The sequence below is a fragment of the Gallus gallus genome, chromosome 2, assembly GCF_016699485.2.
Source record: "Gallus gallus isolate bGalGal1 chromosome 2, bGalGal1.mat.broiler.GRCg7b, whole genome shotgun sequence".
Classification (NCBI taxonomy): domain Eukaryota; kingdom Metazoa; phylum Chordata; class Aves; order Galliformes; family Phasianidae; genus Gallus; species Gallus gallus.
Genome location: NC_052533.1, coordinates 141728846 through 141747366, shown reverse-complemented (window position 1 = coordinate 141747366; position 18521 = coordinate 141728846). Strand labels below are relative to the sequence as shown.

General features: G+C 51.5%; 2 long non-coding RNA genes across 2 annotated transcripts; both read right to left on the bottom strand.

The window, feature by feature from the left end:
* Nucleotides 1–9024: 9024 nt before the first annotated feature.
* On the bottom strand, nt 9025–9847 carry LOC121113061. Its single transcript, XR_005857257.1, has 2 exons — nt 9690–9847; nt 9025–9586 (listed from the first exon to the last, which is right to left on the bottom strand). It is a non-coding gene; the product is annotated as an uncharacterized LOC121113061 (long non-coding RNA).
* Nucleotides 9848–14011: 4164 nt separating this feature from the next.
* On the bottom strand, nt 14012–18405 carry LOC121113060. The gene is made up of 2 exons (XR_005857256.1): nt 18293–18405; nt 14012–18189 (listed from the first exon to the last, which is right to left on the bottom strand). It is a non-coding gene; the product is annotated as an uncharacterized LOC121113060 (long non-coding RNA).
* Between the last annotated feature and the right edge of the window lie 116 nt (nt 18406–18521).

The window sequence follows — 18521 nt, the reverse complement described above, 5'->3', positions numbered from 1 at the left end:
CACGTCTCCCATTACCTTACTCTTTCAGGTAATGAAAACAAGGACCTGCAACAAACACGCCAACACAATGCATGGCCATCTGCCACCCTGCAAGAGACACACAAACCAACCACGGACGAGCAGCCACCACCCAACACTAGGTGCAGCCCCTGGCTTCACCTCCCTGCCCTCTCTCATTGGACCTTGCTCACCGCGTTCCTTCCATCATATCCATGCCTGAGGCCATTTTTTTCACATCCGTCCCGGAAACTCTGGTCAGAAATGCAGAGGCAGCAGCCACCACCAGCAAATTCATCACTACTACCATGGACAGCACTTGGTTTGCAGGAGACACAGTGGATTGCACACACTGACAAAAAAAGAGCTCCCTCCAAAGCAGAAGGACGGAGATTTCAGCCGCAGGAAAACCACGAGGATGAAAAACGGGTGGGCATAAATGACCTTACCATCAGAGAAGGCTCAGGTCTCCCATTTCCTTACTCTTTCAGGCAGAGGACAAGGACTTGCAACAAACACGGCAGCTCATGCCCATCTGCCAGGCTGCAAGAGACACACAAACCAACCACGGAGAAGCAGCCACCAACTGACCGTAAAGGCCGCCCGTGGCTTCACTGCCCTGCCCTCCCTCATGCACGCTGCTCACCGCATTACTTGCAGGATATCCAAGCCTGATGCAGTGTTTCTGACAGCCATCTGGGAAACCCTGGTCAAAAATGCAGAGACAGCGGCCAACACCAGCAAATTCATCACTCTATCTGGGACAGTAATGGGATTGCAGGAGACACAGTGGATTGCACACACTGACAAAAAAGAGCTCCCTTCAAAGCAGAAGGACGGAGATTTCAGCCCCAGGAAAACCAGGATGAAAAACGGGTGGGCATAAATGACCTTACCAGTAGAGCAGCCGCAGGTCTCCCATTACCTTACTCTTTCCGGCAGAAAACAAGCACTTGCAACAAACACGTCAATTCATGGACTATCTGCCAGGCTGCAAGAGACACACAAACCAACCACATACAAGCAGCCACCATCCATCCCTAAAGGCAGCCAGGGCCTCCACCACCCTGCCCTCTCTCACTGGACCTTGCTCACCGCATTACTTGCATGATATCCATGCCTGATGCAGTTTTTTGACGTCCATCCTGGAATCTCAGGACAAAAATGCAGAGACAGCGGCCAACACCAGCAAATTCATCACTGTACCACGGCCTAGCACTTGGGATGCAGGAGCCACAGTGGATTGCACACACTGACAGAAGAGCTGCCTTCAAAGACCAGAAATGTAAATTTCAGCCCCAGGAAAAACAGCATGAAGAAAGGGTGGGCATAAATGACCTTACCAGGAGAGCAGTCGCACGTCTCCCATTACCTTACTCTTTCAGGTAATGAAAACAAGGACCTGCAACAAACACGCCAACACAATGCATGGCCATCTGCCACCCTGCAAGAGACACACAAACCAACCACGGACGAGCAGCCACCACCCAACACTAGGTGCAGCCCCTGGCTTCACCTCCCTGCCCTCTCTCATTGGACCTTGCTCACCGCGTTCCTTCCATCATATCCATGCCTGAGGCCATTTTTTTCACATCCGTCCCGGAAATCTCTGGTCAGAAATGCAGAGGCAGCAGCCACCACCAGCAAACTCATCACTATACCATGGACAGCACTTGGTTTGCAGGAGACACAGTGGATTGCACACACTGACAAAAAAAGAGCTCCCTTCAAAGCAGAAGGACAGGAGATTTCAGCCTGCAGGAAAACCACGAGGATGAAAAACGGGTGGGCATAAATGACCTTACCATCAGAGAAGGCTCAGGTCTCCCATTTCCTTACTCTTTCAGGCAGAGGACAAGGACTTGCAACAAACACGGCAGCTCATGCCCATCTGCCAGGCTGCAAGAGACACACAAACCAACCACGGAGAAGCAGCCACCAACTGACCGTAAAGGCCGCCCGTGGCTTCACTGCCCTGCCCTCCCTCATGCACGCTGCTCACCGCATTACTTGCAGGATATCCAAGCCTGATGCAGTGTTTCTGACAGCCATCTGGGAAACCCTGGTCAAAAATGCAGAGACAGCGGCCAACACCAGCAAATTCATCACTCTATCTGGGACAGTAATGGGATTGCAGGAGACACAGCTGGATTGCACACACTGACAAAAAAGAGCTCCCTTCAAAGCAGAAGGACGGAGATTTCAGCCCCAGGAAAACCACGAGGATGAAAAACGGGTGGGCATAAATGACCTTACCAGTAGAGCAGCCGCACGGTCTCCCATTACCTTACTCTTTCCGGCAGAAAACAAGCACTTGCAACAAACACGTCAATTCATGGATATCTGCCAGGCTGCAAGAGACACACAAACCAACCACATACAAGCAGCCACCATCCATCCCTAAAGGCAGCCAGGGCCTCCACCACCCTGCCCTCTCTCACTGGACCTTGCTCACCGCATTACTTGCATGATATCCATGCCTGATGCAGTTTTTTGACGTCCATCCTGGAATCTCAGGACAAAAATGCAGAGACAGCGGCCAACACCAGCAAATTCATCACACTGTACCACAGGCCAGCACTTGGGATTGCAGGAGCCACAGTGGATTGCACACACTGACAGAAGAGCTGCCTTCAAAGACCAGAAATGTAAATTTCAGCCCCAGGAAAAACAGCATGAAGAAAGGGTGGGCATAAATGACCTTACCAGGAGAGCAGTCGCACTGTCTCCCATTACCTTACTCTTTCAGGTAATGAAAACAAGGACATGCAACAAACACGCCAACACAATGCATGGCCATCTGCCACCCTGCAAGAGACACACAAACCAACCACGGACGAGCAGCCACCACCCAACACTAGGTGCAGCCCCTGGCTTCACCTCCCTGCCCTCTCTCATTGGACCTTGCTCACCGCGTTCCTTCCATCATATCCATGCCTGAGGCCATTTTTTTCACATCCGTCCCGGAAACTCTGGTCAGAAATGCAGAGGCAGCAGCCACCACCAGCAAACTCATCACTATACCATGGACAGCACTTGGTTTGCAGGAGACACAGTGGATTGCACACACTGACAAAAAAAGAGCTCCCTTCAAAGCAGAAGGACGGAGATTTCAGCCGCAGGAAAACCCCACGGACGAAAAAACGGGTGGGTATAAATGACCTTACCAGTAGAGCAGCCGCAGGTCTCCCATTACCTTACTCTTTCCGGCAGAAAACAAGCACTTGCAACAAACACGTCAATTCATGGATATCTGCCAGGCTGCAAGAGACACACAAACCAACCACATACAAGCAGCCACCATCCATCCCTAAGGGAGCCAGGGCCTTCACCACCCTGCCCACTCTCACTGGACCTTGCTCACCGCATTACTTGCATGATATCCATGCCTGATGCAGTTTTTTGACATCCATCCTGGAATCTCAGGACAAAAATACGGAGACCGCGGCCAACACCGGCAAATTCATCACACTACCACAGATAGCACTGGGATTGCAGGAGACACAGTGGATTGCACACACTGACAAAAAAAGAGCTCCCTCCAAAGCAGAAGGACGGAGATTTCAGCCCCAGGAAAACCACGAGGATGAAAAACGGGTGGGTATAAATGACCTTACCAGGAGAGCAGCCGCAGGTCTCCCATTACCTTACTCTGTCCGGCATGAAAACAAGCACTTGCAACAAACACGTCAATTCATGGACATCTGCCAGGCTGCAAGAGACACACAAACCAACCACATACAAGCAGCTACCATCCATCCCTAAAGGCAGCCAGGGCCTTCACCACCCTGCCCTCTCTCACTGGACCTTGCTCACCGCATTACTTGCATGATATCCATGCCTGATGCAGTTTTTTGACGTCCATCCTGGAATCTCAGGACAAAAATGCAGAGACAGCGGCCAACACCAGCAAATTCATCACTGTACCACGGCCAGCACTTGGGATGCAGGAGCCACAGTGGATTGCACACACTGACAGAAGAGCTGCCTTCAAAGACCAGAAATGTAAATTTCAGCCCCAGGAAAAACAGCATGAAGAAAGGGTGGGCATAAATGACCTTACCAGGAGAGCAGTCGCACGTCTCCCATTACCTTACTCTTTCAGGTAATGAAAACAAGGACCTGCAACAAACACGCCAACACAATGCATGGCCATCTGCCACCCTGCAAGAGACACACAAACCAACCACGGACGAGCAGCCACCACCCAACACTAGGTGCAGCCCCGGGCTTCACCTCCCTGCCCTCTCTCATTGGACCTTGCTCACCGCGTTCCTTCCATCATATCCATGCCTGAGGCCATTTTTTTCACATCCGTCCCGGAAACTCTGGTCAGAAATGCAGAGGCAGCAGCCACCACCAGCAAATTCATCACTATACCATGGACAGCACTTGGTTTGCAGGAGACACAGTGGATTGCACACACTGACAAAAAAAGAGCTCCCTTCCAAAGCAGAAGGACAGAGATTTCAGCCGCAGGAATACCACGAGGATGAAAAACGGGTGGGCATAAATGACCTTACCATCGGAGAAGGCTCAGGTCTCCCATTTCCTTACTCTTTCAGGCAGAGGACAAGGACTTGCAACAAACACGGCAGCTCATGCCCATCTGCCAGGCTGCAAGAGACACACAAACCAACCACGGAGAAGCAGCCACCAACTGACCGTAAAGGCCGCCCGTGGCTTCACTGCCCTGCCCTCCCTCATGCACGCTGCTCACCGCATTACTTGCAGGATATCCAAGCCTGATGCAGTGTTTCTGACAGCCATCTGGGAAACCCTGGTCAAAAATGCAGAGACAGCGGCCAACACCAGCAAATTCATCACTCTATCTGGGACAGTAATGGGATTGCAGGAGACACAGTGGATTGCACACACTGACAAAAAGAGCTCCCTTCAAAGCAGAAGGACGGAGATTTCAGCCCCAGGAAAACCACGAGGATGAAAAACGGGTGGGCATAAATGACCTTACCAGGAGAGCAGTCCGCAGGTCTCCCATTACCTTACTCTTTCCGGCAGAAAACAAGCACTTGCAACAAACACGTCAATTCATGGACTATCTGCCAGGCTGCAAGAGACACACAAACCAACCACATACAAGCAGCTACCATCCATCCCTAAAGGCAGCCAGGGCCTTCACCACCCTGCCCTCTCTCACTGGACCTTGCTCACCGCATTACTTGCATGATATCCATGCCTGATGCAGTTTTTTGACGTCCATCCTGGAATCTCAGGACAAAAATGCAGAGACAGCGGCCAACACCAGCAAATTCATCACTGTACCACGGCCAGCACTTGGGATGCAGGAGCCACAGTGGATTGCACACACTGACAGAAGAGCTGCCTTCAAAGACCAGAAATGTAAATTTCAGCCCCAGGAAAAACAGCATGAAGAAAGGGTGGGCATAAATGACCTTACCAGGAGAGCAGTCGCACGTCTCCCATTACCTTACTCTTTCAGGTAATGAAAACAAGGACCTGCAACAAACACGCCAACACAATGCATGGCCATCTGCCACCCTGCAAGAGACACACAAACCAACCACGGACGAGCAGCCACCACCCAACACTAGGTGCAGCCCCTGGCTTCACCTCCCTGCCCTCTCTCATTGGACCTTGCTCACCGCGTTCCTTCCATCATATCCATGCCTGAGGCCATTTTTTTCACATCCGTCCAGGAAACTCTGGTCAGAAATGCAGAGGCAGCAGCCACCACCAGCAAATTCATCACTATACCATGGACAGCACTTGGTTTGCAGGAGACACAGTGGATTGCACACACTGACAAAAAAAGAGCTCCCTTCAAAGCAGAAGGACAGGAGATTTCAGCCGCAGGAATACCACGAGGATGAAAAACGGGTGGGCATAAATGACCTTACCATCAGAGAAGGCTCAGGTCTCCCATTTCCTTACTCTTTCAGGCAGAGGACAAGGACTTGCAACAAACACGGCAGCTCATGCCCATCTGCCAGGCTGCAAGAGACACACAAACCAACCACGGAGAAGCAGCCACCAACTGACCGTAAAGGCCGCCCGTGGCTTCACTGCCCTGCCCTCCCTCATGCACGCTGCTCACCGCATTACTTGCAGGATATCCAAGCCTGATGCAGTGTTTCTGACAGCCATCTGGGAAACCCTGGTCAAAAATGCAGAGACAGCGGCCAACACCAGCAAATTCATCACTCTATCTGGGACAGTAATGGGATTGCAGGAGACACAGTGGATTGCACACACTGACAAAAAAGAGCTCCCTCCAAAGCAGAAGGACGGAGATTTCAGCCCCAGGAAAACCACGAGGATGAAAAACGGGTGGGCTATAAATGACCTTACCAGGAGAGCAGCCGCAGGTCTCCCATTACCTTACTCTTTCCGGCAGAAAACAAGCACTTGCAACAAACACGTCAATTCATGGACATCTGCCAGGCTGCAAGAGACACACAAACCAACCACATACAAGCAGCTACCATCCATCCCTAAAGGCAGCCAGGGCCTCCACCACCCTGCCCTCTCTCACTGGACCTTGCTCACCGCATTACTTGCATGATATCCATGCCTGATGCAGTTTTTTGACGTCCATCCTGGAATCTCAGGACAAAAATGCAGAGACAGCGGCCAACACCAGCAAATTCATCACTGTACCACGGCCAGCACTTGGGATGCAGGAGCCACAGTGGATTGCACACACTGACAGAAGAGCTGCCTTCAAAGACCAGAAATGTAAATTTCAGCCCCAGGAAAAACAGCATGAAGAAAGGGTGGGCATAAATGACCTTACCAGGAGAAGCAGTCGCACGTCTCCCATTACCTTACTCTTTCAGGTAATGAAAACAAGGACCTGCAACAAACACGCCAACACAATGCATGGCCATCTGCCACCCTGCAAGAGACACACAAACCAACCACGGACGAGCAGCCACCACCCAACACTAGGTGCAGCCCCTGGCTTCACCTCCCTGCCCTCTCTCATTGGACCTTGCTCACCGCGTTCCTTCCATCATATCCATGCCTGAGGCCATTTTTTTCACATCCGTCCCGGAAACTCTGGTCAGAAATGCAGAGGCAGCAGCCACCACCAGCAAATTCATCACTATACCATGGACAGCACTTGGTTTGCAGGAGACACAGTGGATTGCACACACTGACAAAAAAAGAGCTCCCTCCAAAGCAGAAGGACGGAGATTTCAGCCGCAGGAAAACCACGAGGATGAAAAACGGGTGGGCATAAATGACCTTACCATCAGAGAAGGCTCAGGTCTCCCATTTCCTTACTCTTTCAGGCAGAGGACAAGGACTTGCAACAAACACGGCAGCTCATGCCCATCTGCCAGGCTGCAAGAGACACACAAACCAACCACGGAGAAGCAGCCACCAACTGACCGTAAAGGCCGCCCGTGGCTTCACTGCCCTGCCCTCCCTCATGCACGCTGCTCACCGCATTACTTGCAGGATATCCAAGCCTGATGCAGTGTTTTCTGACAGCCATCTGGGAAACTCTGGTCAAAAATGCAGAGACAGCGGCCAACACCAGCAAATTCATCACTCTATCTGGGACAGTAATGGGATTGCAGGAGACACAGCGGATTGCACACACTGACAAAAGAGCTCCCTTCAAAGCACAAGCAATGGACATTTCAGCCCCAGGAAAAACAGGATGAAGAAAGGGTGGGCATAAATGACCTTACCAGGAGAACAGTCGCACGTCTCCCATTACCTTACTCTTTCAGGTAATGAAAACAAGGACCTGCAACAAACACGCCAACACAATGCATGGCCATCTGCCACCCTGCAAGAGACACACAAACCAACCACGGACGAGCAGCCACCACCCAACACTAGGTGCAGCCCCTGGCTTCACCTCCCTGCCCTCTCTCATTGGACCTTGCTCACCGCGTTCCTTCCATCATATCCATGCCTGAGGCCATTTTTTTCACATCCGTCCCGGAAACTCTGGTCAGAAATGCAGAGGCAGCAGCCACCACCAGCAAATTCATCACTATACCATGGACAGCACTTGGTTTGCAGGAGACACAGTGGATTGCACACACTGACAAAAAAAGAGCTCCCTCCAAAGCAGAAGGACAGAGATTTCAGCCGCAGGAATACCACGAGGATGAAAAACGGGTGGGCATAAATGACCTTACCATCAGGAGAAGGCTCAGGTCTCCCATTTCCTTACTCTTTCAGGCAGAGGACAAGGACTTGCAACAAACACAGCAGCTCATGCCCATCTGCCAGGCTGCAAGAGACACACAAACCAACCACGGAGAAGCAGCCACCAACTGACCGTAAAGGCCGCCCGTGGCTTCACTGCCCTGCCCTCCCTCATGCACGCTGCTCACCGCATTACTTGCAGGATATCCAAGCCTGATGCAGTGTTTCTGACAGCCATCTGGGAAACCCTGGTCAAAAATGCAGAGACAGCGGCCAACACCAGCAAATTCATCACTCTATCTGGGACAGTAATGGGATTGCAGGAGACACAGTGGATTGCACACACTGACAAAAAAGAGCTCCCTTCAAAGCAGAAGGACGGAGATTTCAGCCCCAGGAAAACCAAGGATGAAAAACGGGTGGGTATAAATGACCTTACCAGGAGAGCAGCCGCAGGTCTCCCATTACCTTACTCTTTCCGGCAGAAAACAAGCACTTGCAACAAACACGTCAATTCATGGACTATCTGCCAGGCTGCAAGAGACACACAAACCAACCACATACAAGCAGCCACCATCCATCCCTAAAGGCAGCCAGGGCCTTCACCACCCTGCCCTCTCTCACTGGACCTTGCTCACCGCATTACTTGCATGATATCCATGCCTGATGCAGTTTTTTGACGTCCATCCTGGAATCTCAGGACAAAAATGCAGAGACAGCGGCCAACACCAGCAAATTCATCACTGTACCACGGCCAGCACTTGGGATGCAGGAGCCACAGTGGATTGCACACACTGACAGAAGAGCTGCCTTCAAAGACCAGAAATGTAAATTTCAGCCCCAGGAAAAACAGCATGAAGAAAGGGTGGGCATAAATGACCTTACCAGGAGAGCAGTCGCACGTCTCCCATTACCTTACTCTTTCAGGTAATGAAAACAAGGACCTGCAACAAACACGCCAACACAATGCATGGCCATCTGCCACCCTGCAAGAGACACACAAACCAACCACGGACGAGCAGCCACCACCCAACACTAGGTGCAGCCCCTGGCTTCACCTCCCTGCCCTCTCTCATTGGACCTTGCTCACCGCGTTCCTTCCATCATATCCATGCCTGAGGCCATTTTTTTCACATCCGTCCCGGAAACTCTGGTCAGAAATGCAGAGGCAGCAGCCACCACCAGCAAATTCATCACTATACCATGGACAGCACTTGGTTTGCAGGAGACACAGTGGATTGCACACACTGACAAAAAAAGAGCTCCCTTCAAAGCAGAAGGACAGAGATTTCAGCCGCAGGAATACCACGAGGATGAAAAACGGGTGGGCATAAATGACCTTACCATCAGAGAAGGCTCAGGTCTCCCATTTCCTTACTCTTTCAGGCAGAGGACAAGGACTTGCAACAAACACGGCAGCTCATGCCCATCTGCCAGGCTGCAAGAGACACACAAACCAACCACGGAGAAGCAGCCACCAACTGACCGTAAAGGCCGCCCGTGGCTTCACTGCCCTGCCCTCCCTCATGCACGCTGCTCACCGCATTACTTGCAGGATATCCAAGCCTGATGCAGTGTTTCTGACAGCCATCTGGGAAACCCTGGTCAAAAATGCAGAGACAGCGGCCAACACCAGCAAATTCATCACTCTATCTGGGACAGTAATGGGATTGCAGGAGACACAGTGGATTGCACACACTGACAAAAAAGAGCTCCCTCCAAAGCAGAAGGACGGAGATTTCAGCCCCAGGAAAACCACGAGGATGAAAAACGGGTGGGCATAAATGACCTTACCAGGAGAGCAGCCGCAGGTCTCCCATTACCTTACTCTGTCCGGCAGAAAACAAGCACTTGCAACAAACACGTCAATTCATGGACATCTGCCAGGCTGCAAGAGACACACAAACCAACCACATACAAGCAGCTACCATCCATCCCTAAAGGCAGCCAGGGCCTTCACCACCCTGCCCTCTCTCACTGGACCTTGCTCACCGCATTACTTGCATGATATCCATGCCTGATGCAGTTTTTTGACGTCCATCCTGGAATCTCAGGACAAAAATGCAGAGACAGCGGCCAACACCAGCAAATTCATCACTGTACCACGGCCAGCACTTGGGATGCAGGAGCCACAGTGGATTGCACACACTGACAGAAGAGCTGCCTTCAAAGACCAGAAATGTAAATTTCAGCCCCAGGAAAAACAGCATGAAGAAAGGGTGGGCATAAATGACCTTACCAGGAGAGCAGTCGCACGTCTCCCATTACCTTACTCTTTCAGGTAATGAAAACAAGGACCTGCAACAAACACGCCAACACAATGCATGGCCATCTGCCACCCTGCAAGAGACACACAAACCAACCACGGACGAGCAGCCACCACCCAACACTAGGTGCAGCCCCTGGCTTCACCTCCCTGCCCTCTCTCATTGGACCTTGCTCACCGCGTTCCTTCCATCATATCCATGCCTGAGGCCATTTTTTTCACATCCGTCCCGGAAACTCTGGTCAGAAATGCAGAGGCAGCAGCCACCACCAGCAAATTCATCACTATACCATGGACAGCACTTGGTTTGCAGGAGACACAGTGGATTGCACACACTGACAAAAAAAGAGCTCCCTCCAAAGCAGAAGGACAGGAGATTTCAGCCGCAGGAAAACCACGAGGATGAAAAACGGGTGGGCATAAATGACCTTACCATCAGAGAAGGCTCAGGTCTCCCATTTCCTTACTCTTTCAGGCAGAGGACAAGGACTTGCAACAAACACGGCAGCTCATGCCCATCTGCCAGGCTGCAAGAGACACACAAACCAACCACGGAGAAGCAGCCACCAACTGACCGTAAAGGCCGCCCGTGGCTTCACTGCCCTGCCCTCCCTCATGCACGCTGCTCACCGCATTACTTGCAGGATATCCAAGCCTGATGCAGTGTTTCTGACAGCCATCTGGGAAACTCTGGTCAAAAATGCAGAGACAGCGGCCAACACCAGCAAATTCATCACTCTATCTGGGACAGTAATGGGATTGCAGGAGACACAGCGGATTGCACACACTGACAAAAGAGCTCCCTTCAAAGCACAAGCATGGACATTTCAGCCCCAGGAAAAACAGGATGAAGAAAGGGTGGGCATAAATGACCTTACCAGGAGAACAGTCGCACGTCTCCCATTACCTTACTCTTTCAGGTAATGAAAACAAGGACCTGCAACAAACACGCCAACACAATGCATGGCCATCTGCCACCCTGCAAGAGACACACAAACCAACCACGGACGAGCAGCCACCACCCAACACTAGGTGCAGCCCCTGGCTTCACCTCCCTGCCCTCTCTCATTGGACCTTGCTCACCGCGTTCCTTCCATCATATCCATGCCTGAGGCCATTTTTTTCACATCCGTCCCGGAAACTCTGGTCAGAAATGCAGAGGCAGCAGCCACCACCAGCAAATTCATCACTATACCATGGACAGCACTTGGTTTGCAGGAGACACAGTGGATTGCACACACTGACAAAAAAAGAGCTCCCTTCAAAGCAGAAGGACAGAGATTTCAGCCGCAGGAATACCACGAGGATGAAAAACGGGTGGGCATAAATGACCTTACCATCAGAGAAGGCTCAGGTCTCCCATTTCCTTACTCTTTCAGGCAGAGGACAAGGACTTGCAACAAACACGGCAGCTCATGCCCATCTGCCAGGCTGCAAGAGACACACAAACCAACCACGGAGAAGCAGCCACCAACTGACCGTAAAGGCCGCCCGTGGCTTCACTGCCCTGCCCTCCCTCATGCACGCTGCTCACCGCATTACTTGCAGGATATCCAAGCCTGATGCAGTGTTTCTGACAGCCATCTGGGAAACCCTGGTCAAAAATGCAGAGACAGCGGCCAACACCAGCAAATTCATCACTCTATCTGGGACAGTAATGGGATTGCAGGAGACACAGTGGATTGCACACACTGACAAAAAAGAGCTCCCTCAAAGCAGAAGGACGGAGATTTCAGCCCCAGGAAAACCACGAGGATGAAAAACGGGTGGGCATAAATGACCTTACCAGGAGAGCAGCCGCAGGTCTCCCATTACCTTACTCTGTCCGGCAGAAAACAAGCACTTGCAACAAACACGTCAATTCATGGACATCTGCCAGGCTGCAAGAGACACACAAACCAACCACATACAAGCAGCTACCATCCATCCCTAAAGGCAGCCAGGGCCTCCACCACCCTGCCCTCTCTCACTGGACCTTGCTCACCGCATTACTTGCATGATATCCATGCCTGATGCAGTTTTTTGACGTCCATCCTGGAATCTCAGGACAAAAATGCAGAGACAGCGGCCAACACCAGCAAATTCATCACTGTACCACGGCCAGCACTTGGGATGCAGGAGCCACAGTGGATTGCACACACTGACAGAAGAGCTGCCTTCAAAGACCAGAAATGTAAATTTCAGCCCCAGGAAAAACAGCATGAAGAAAGGGTGGGCATAAATGACCTTACCAGGAGAGCAGTCGCACGTCTCCCATTACCTTACTCTTTCAGGTAATGAAAACAAGGACCTGCAACAAACACGCCAACACAATGCATGGCCATCTGCCACCCTGCAAGAGACACACAAACCAACCACGGACGAGCAGCCACCACCCAACACTAGGTGCAGCCCCTGGCTTCACCTCCCTGCCCTCTCTCATTGGACCTTGCTCACCGCGTTCCTTCCATCATATCCATGCCTGAGGCCATTTTTTTCACATCCGTCCCGGAAACTCTGGTCAGAAATGCAGAGGCAGCAGCCACCACCAGCAAATTCATCACTATACCATGGACAGCACTTGGTTTGCAGGAGACACAGTGGGTTGCACACACTGACAAAAAAAGAGCTCCCTCCAAAGCAGAAGGGCGGAGATTTCAGCCGCAGGAAAACCACGAGGATGAAAAACGGGTGGGCATAAATGACCTTACCAGGAGAACAGTCGCACGTCTCCCATTACCTTACTCTTTCAGGTAATGAAAACAAGGACCTGCAACAAACACGCCAACACAATGCATGGCCATCTGCCACCCTGCAAGAGACACACAAACCAACCACGGACGAGCAGCCACCACCCAACACTAGGTGCAGCCCCTGGCTTCACCTCCCTGCCCTCTCTCATTGGACCTTGCTCACCGCGTTCCTTCCATCATATCCATGCCTGAGGCCATTTTTTTCACATCCGTCCCGGAAACTCTGGTCAGAAATGCAGAGGCAGCAGCCACCACCAGCAAATTCATCACTACACCATGGACAGCACTTGGTTTGCAGGAGACACAGTGGGTTGCACACACTGACAAAAAAAGAGCTCCCTCCAAAGCAGAAGGACGGAGATTTCAGCCGCAGGAAAACCACGAGGATGAAAAACGGGTGGGCATAAATGACCTTACCAGTCAGAGAAGGCCGCAGGTCTCCCATTACCTTACTCTTTCAGGCAGAGGAACAAGGCACTTGCAACAAACACGGCAGCTCATGGCCATCTGCCAGGCTGCAAGAGACACACAAACCAACCACGATACAAGCAGCCACCAACTGACCGTAAAGGCAGCCAGTGGCCTTCACTGCCCTGCCCTCTCTCACTGGACGCTGCTCACCGCATTACTTGCATGATATCCAATGCCTGATGCAGTGTTTCTGACAGTCCATCCTGGAATCTCATGGTACAAAAATGCAGAGACAGCGGCCAACACCAGCAAATTCATCACTGTACCACGGCCAGCACTTGGGATTGCAGGAGCCACAGTGGATTGCACACACTGACAGAAGAGCTGCCTTCAAAGACCAGAAATGTAAATTTCAGCCCCAGGAAAAACAGCATGAAGAAAGGGTGGGCATAAATGACCTTACCAGGAGAGCAGTCGCACGTCTCCCATTACCTTACTCTTTCAGGTAATGAAAACAAGGACCTGCAACAAACACGCCAACACAATGCATGGCCATCTGCCACCCTGCAAGAGACACACAAACCAACCACGGACGAGCAGCCACCACCCAACACTAGGTGCAGCCCCTGGCTTCACCTCCCTGCCCTCTCTCATTGGACCTTGCTCACCGCGTTCCTTCCATCATATCCATGCCTGAGGCCATTTTTTTCACATCCGTCCCGGAAACTCTGGTCAGAAATGCAGAGGCAGCAGCCACCACCAGCAAACTCATCACTATACCATGGACAGCACTTGGTTTGCAGGAGACACAGTGGATTGCACACACTGACAAAAAAAGAGCTCCCTTCAAAGCAGAAGGACAGAGATTTCAGCCGCAGGAAAACCCCAAGGACGAAAAACGGGTGGGTATAAATGACCTTACCAGGAGAGCAGCCGCAGGTCTCCCATTACCTTACTCTTTCCGGCAGAAAACAAGCACTTGCAACAAACACGTCAATTCATGGATATCTGCCAGGCTGCAAGAGACACACAAACCAACCACATACAAGCAGCTACCATCCATCCCTAAAGGCAGCCAGGGCCTTCACCACCCTGCCCTCTCTCACTGGACCTTGCTCACCGCATTACTTGCATGATATCCATGCCTGATGCAGTTTTTTGACGTCCATCCTGGAATCTCAGGACAAAAATGCAGAGACAGCGGCCAACACCAGCAAATTCATCACTGTACCACGGCCAGCACTTGGGATGCAGGAGCCACAGTGGATTGCACACACTGACAGAAGAGCTGCCTTCAAAGACCAGAAATGTAAATTTCAGCCCCAGGAAAAACAGCATGAAGAAAGGGTGGGCATAAATGACCTTACCAGGAGAGCAGTCGCACGTCTCCCATTACCTTACTCTTTCAGGTAATGAAAACAAGGACCTGCAACAAACACGCCAACACAATGCATGGCCATCTGCCACCCTGCAAGAGACACACAAACCAACCACGGACGAGCAGCCACCACCCAACACTAGGTGCAGCCCCTGGCTTCACCTCCCTGCCCTCTCTCATTGGACCTTGCTCACCGCGTTCCTTCCATCATATCCATGCCTGAGGCCATTTTTTTCACATCCGTCCCGGAAACTCTGGTCAGAAATGCAGAGGCAGCAGCCACCACCAGCAAATTCATCACTATACCATGGACAGCACTTGGTTTGCAGGAGACACAGTGGATTGCACACACTGACAAAAAAAGAGCTCCCTCCAAAGCAGAAGGACAGAGATTTCAGCCGCAGGAAAACCACGAGGATGAAAAACGGGTGGGCATAAATGACCTTACCATCAGAGAAGGCTCAGGTCTCCCATTTCCTTACTCTTTCAGGCAGAGGACAAGGACTTGCAACAAACACGGCAGCTCATGCCCATCTGCCAGGCTGCAAGAGACACACAAACCAACCACGGAGAAGCAGCCACCAACTGACCGTAAAGGCCGCCCGTGGCTTCACTGCCCTGCCCTCCCTCATGCACGCTGCTCACCGCATTACTTGCAGGATATCCATGCCTGATGCAGTGTTTCTGACAGCCATCTGGGAAACCCTGGTCAAAAATGCAGAGACAGCGGCCAACACCAGCAAATTCATCACTCTATCTGGGACAGTAATGGGATTGCAGGAGACACAGTGGATTGCACACACTGACAGAAGAGCTGCCTTCAAAGACCAGAAATGTAAATTTCAGCCCCAGGAAAAACAGCATGAAGAAAGGGTGGGCATAAATGACCTTACCAGGAGAGCAGTCGCACGTCTCCCATTACCTTACTCTTTCAGGTAATGAAAACAAGGACCTGCAACAAACACGCCAACACAATGCATGGCCATCTGCCACCCTGCAAGAGACACACAAACCAACCACGGACGAGCAGCCACCACCCAACACTAGGTGCAGCCCCTGGCTTCACCTCCCTGCCCTCTCTCATTGGACCTTGCTCACCGCGTTCCTTCCATCATATCCATGCCTGAGGCCATTTTTTTCACATCCGTCCCGGAAACTCTGGTCAGAAATGCAGAGGCAGCAGCCACCACCAGCAAATTCATCACTATACCATGGACAGCACTTGGTTTGCAGGAGACACAGTGGATTGCACACACTGACAAAAAAAGAGCTCCCTTCAAAGCAGAAGGACAGAGATTTCAGCCGCAGGAAAACCACGAGGATGAAAAACGGGTGGGTATAAATGACCTTACCAGGAGAGCAGCCGCAGGTCTCCCATTACCTTACTCTTTCCGGCAGAAAACAAGCACTTGCAACAAACACGTCAATTCATGGATATCTGCCAGGCTGCAAGAGACACACAAACCAACCACATACAAGCAGCCACCATCCATCCCTAAAGGCAGCCAGGGCCTCACCACCCTGCCCTCTCTCACTGGACCTTGCTCACCGCATTACTTGCATGATATCCATGCCTGATGCAGTTTTTTGACGTCCATCCTGGAATCTCAGGACAAAAATGCAGAGACAGCGGCCAACACCAGCAAATTCATCACTGTACCACGGCCAGCACTTGGGATGCAGGAGCCACAGTGGATTGCACACACTGACAGAAGAGCTGCCTTCAAAGACCAGAAATGTAAATTTCAGCCCCAGGAAAAACAGCATGAAGAAAGGGTGGGCATAAATGACCTTACCAGGAGAGCAGTCGCACGTCTCCCATTACCTTACTCTTTCAGGTAATGAAAACAAGGACCTGCAACAAACACGCCAACACAATGCATGGCCATCTGCCACCCTGCAAGAGACACACAAACCAACCACGGACGAGCAGCCACCACCCAACACTAGGTGCAGCCCCTGGCTTCACCTCCCTGCCCTCTCTCATTGGACCTTGCTCACCGCGTTCCTTCCATCATATCCATGCCTGAGGCCATTTTTTTCACATCCGTCCCGGAAACTCTGGTCAGAAATGCAGAGGCAGCAGCCACCACCAGCAAACTCATCACTATACCATGGACAGCACTTGGTTTGCAGGAGACACAGTGGATTGCACACACTGACAAAAAAAGAGCTCCCTTCAAAGCAGAAGGACAGAGATTTCAGCCGCAGGAAAACCCCACGGACGAAAAAACGGGTGGGTATAAATGACCTTACCAGGAGAGCAGCCGCAGGTCTCCCATTACCTTACTCTTTCCGGCAGAAAACAAGCACTTGCAACAAACACGTCAATTCATGGATATCTGCCAGGCTGCAAGAGACACACAAACCAACCACATACAAGCAGCTACCATCCATCCCTAAAGGCAGCCAGGGCCTTCACCACCCTGCCCTCTCTCACTGGACCTTGCTCACCGCATTACTTGCATGATATCCATGCCTGATGCAGTTTTTTGACGTCCATCCTGGAATCTCAGGACAAAAATGCAGAGACAGCGGCCAACACCAGCAAATTCATCACTGTACCACGGCCAGCACTTGGGATGCAGGAGCCACAGTGGATTGCACACACTGACAGAAGAGCTGCCTTCAAAGACCAGAAATGTAAATTTCAGCCCCAGGAAAAACAGCATGAAGAAAGGGTGGGCATAAATGACCTTACCAGGAGAGCAGTCGCACGTCTCCCATTACCTTACTCTTTCAGGTAATGAAAACAAGGACCTGCAACAAACACGCCAACACAATGCATGGCCATCTGCCACCCTGCAAGAGACACACAAACCAACCACGGACGAGCAGCCACCACCCAACACTAGGTGCAGCCCCTGGCTTCACCTCCCTGCCCTCTCTCATTGGACCTTGCTCACCGCGTTCCTTCCATCATATCCATGCCTGAGGCCATTTTTTTCACATCCGTCCCGGAAACTCTGGTCAGAAATGCAGAGGCAGCAGCCACCACCAGCAAATTCATCACTATACCATGGACAGCACTTGGTTTGCAGGAGACACAGTGGATTGCACACACTGACAAAAAAAGAGCTCCCTCCAAAGCAGAAGGACGGAGATTTCAGCCGCAGGAAAACCACGAGGATGAAAAACGGGTGGGCATAAATGACCTTACCATCAGAGAAGGCTCAGGTCTCCCATTTCCTTACTCTTTCAGGCAGAGGACAAGGACTTGCAACAAACACGGCAGCTCATGCCCATCTGCCAGGCTGCAAGAGACACACAAACCAACCACGGAGAAGCAGCCACCAACTGACCGTAAAGGCCGCCCGTGGCTTCACTGCCCTGCCCTCCCTCATGAACGCTGCTCACCGCATTACTTGCAGGATATCCAAGCCTGATGCAGTGTTTCTGACAGCCATCTGGGAAACCCTGGTCAAAAATGCAGAGACAGCGGCCAACACCAGCAAATTCATCACTCTATCCTGGGACAGTAATTGGGATTGCAGGAGACACAGTGGATTGCACACACTGACAGAAGAGCTGCCTTCAAAGACCAGAAATGTAAATTTCAGCCCCAGGAAAAACAGCATGAAGAAAG